The following is a 2,647-nucleotide window of genomic DNA, read 5'->3' on the forward strand; positions in this document are numbered from 1 at the left end:
CAAGTAGGTTCCTTGGTCTATTAACACTCTTTACAAGGAATCATTTGAAACCAAGCTGCATGCTGCATAACTCTTCTAATTAATCTTCTTGAAATATTAACACATATATATTTGTATGGATGTGTGTGCAAGGCATTATATTGAATTATTAACTCTCTCTGGCCAAAGAACATTAAGAATAACCTCCCTTAAGTCCAAACCAAGTTCTGACCAGGGGAAAATGGTTATCATTCCATTTACAGAAAATGCATGAATAATTAAATTTATAGTATTTATGTCAATTTCATTCATGAATATTTCAATGGACTTATTGATAATTGTGAACTTGAGCTTTATTTTTAGCATATATATATTAGTCTTCACTTGTCCTGTTTATTTCTGTTATTTTATTATAATTATTATAATGATTATATTTATTATTATATAATATATAATATATTTGCATTAATTATAATATATATTAAATATTATAATAATTATTACAATCTGTTGTTTATATTCTGGTATTTCTGTTCTCTCTCTTTAGCCTTCCTTGATCACACAGTTCGCAGTTCACCCTCTTGTTTGGTAGTATTCTCTCCATCAGGATCATATATTAGAGAGGAAAGGGGCCTGACAAACCAGAGGAGTCCTACCTATCATATTTTACAGGTAAGGAGGTCAAGGCTCTGTGAGGTTGAATGATTTGTCCCCAGTCACACAGCTAGTACTGGAGACAGCTCCTTACCCAGGACTCCAAGTTACAGGTAAAATGCTTAGTTCACTCATTTTGCTGCATTTGATTTCTCCTTCCTTGTGACCATCCCTAGCTGGTGCCTCTGACCTTGGATGCTCCTTTTGCATGGTTGGGTATCTGTTCTAGATACCACTATTGCTTATCCAGAGAGACTTGACCAGCCTTACCATCCAATTTACCTTTTTTTTTACCTTTACCATCCAAAAATACCTTTTCCCTCTCCTCTTTTCCTTTTCTTCCTTTTGCTTCTCTCTTTATTCTCTTCCAGTCCCCTTCTTATTTCTTCCCTCTTCTTTTTCCTCTCCTCTCCTTCCTCTTTCTTCCCCTATACCTTCTTCCTTCTCTTTCATTTTCATTTCTTCCTATTTTTCTTCCCCCCCCCAAAAAAAAACAACTCTTACCTTCCTTCTTAGAATCAGTACAGTGCATTGGTTCCAAGGCAGAAGGTCAGTAAGGACTAGGCAATGAAGGTTAAGTGACTTACCCAGGGTCATACAATAAATAAGTATCTGAAGTCAGATTGGAATCTAAGATCTCCAGACTTGGCTCTCAATCTACCACACCACCTAGCTGTTCCCCTCTCCTGATTTTTCTTAGGTTTCCCTTCCTATCCCTTTCCTTTCCTTTCCTATTTGTGGCTCCCTTATCTTTCTTTTCATCTTATGTTATAAGGTCAACCACCTTGATATCCAAGAGGAGACCAGAAAAGAGAAAAAGCAGAGAGCTTGGAGCTGGAGTTGATAAGCCCATCTGGGACTTCTTCATTCCAGGCCAGTTGTAGTGTATTGAAGGAACTTTCAAGAACTGACCACTAAGCCAGTGCTGAAAGGCTATATCACCCAAAAAGAGGCCTCCATCTTCTGAGTCTATAAAAGAGAGCAGGAGAAGCTATCCTGGCCATCAAAAGCTCTGTCTAATTCTTCTTGCCTTAGCATTTTCCTTACTCCCATCTCACACACACACACACACACACACACACACACACACATCTTGGATTTGTATTTATTCAGTTTAAATTTATGCTCTATATGTTTATATAAGTATTTTTTGTCTCCCCCTTTGGAATGTAAGCTCCATTAGGGCAGGGGCCCCTTCATACTTTGTATTCATATCCTCAGTGCTTAGCACAGTGTTGGGTATACCATAGGGGATTAATAAATGCTTCTTGATTGATTAATATGTATCTACATATGTATGTGTTTTCTCCCTCATTAAAATATAATCACTTTGAGGGTAAAGACTGGTTTTGCTTTTTTCTCTGTAACTCTAGCACCTAGCGAAATGACTGGCACATAGCAGGAGATTAATAAATAAAAACTCTTGTTTGGTGTATATATATATATATATATATATATATATACATATACATAAGTAGGTGCTTCTTCTCCATTAGAATATAAATTTCTTAAGGGCAGGAACTGTTTTTACTTTTTTCTCTGCAAGTCTGGTACATAGTAGGATATCAACAAATAACTTATGCTTGAGAAATATGTAGATCTAGATAGATATATACACACACATCCACATATGTACATGTTTTCTTCTCCATTTGAATATAATCTCCTTGAGGGCAGGGACTGTTTTTGCTTTTTTTCTCTGTAGCTCTGGCACCTAGCATAGCATCTGGCACATAGTAAAAGATTAATAAATACTTGTTCATTGACTGATTAATTGGTCCCTTGGCCCACACCTCTGCCAATGCAAAGAAAATAGGTTGCAGCCCAAGTTAAACTGTAGAATGTATGTTTAGCCAGATTGTTGTTTTAAAATAAATGTTAAAAGTCCCCAGTTGACAAAGGATCAAGGGACATGAATAGGCAGTTTTCAGATAAAGAAATCAAAACTATCAATAATCAGATTTAAAAGTGTTCTAAATACTTCCTTATTAGAGAGATGCAAATCAAAACAACT

The 2,647-nt window shown here is 36.0% G+C and overlaps 1 long non-coding RNA gene across 2 annotated transcripts in view; it reads left to right on the top strand.

The window, feature by feature from the left end:
- The window catches only part of LOC103095227 (uncharacterized), a 5,371-nt gene extending 3,660 nt beyond the window's left edge, over positions 1 to 1,711 (top strand). For both annotated transcript variants that reach the window (XR_008915956.1, XR_008915957.1), the window contains exons 2-3: positions 527 to 651; positions 1,409 to 1,711. This is a non-coding gene — a long non-coding RNA (uncharacterized LOC103095227). The remainder of the gene's footprint in view (positions 1 to 526; positions 652 to 1,408) is intronic.
- Positions 1,712 to 2,647: the final 936 nt, after the last annotated feature.

Source organism: Monodelphis domestica, chromosome 2 (assembly GCF_027887165.1).
Source record: "Monodelphis domestica isolate mMonDom1 chromosome 2, mMonDom1.pri, whole genome shotgun sequence".
Taxonomy (NCBI): Eukaryota; Metazoa; Chordata; class Mammalia; order Didelphimorphia; family Didelphidae; genus Monodelphis; species Monodelphis domestica.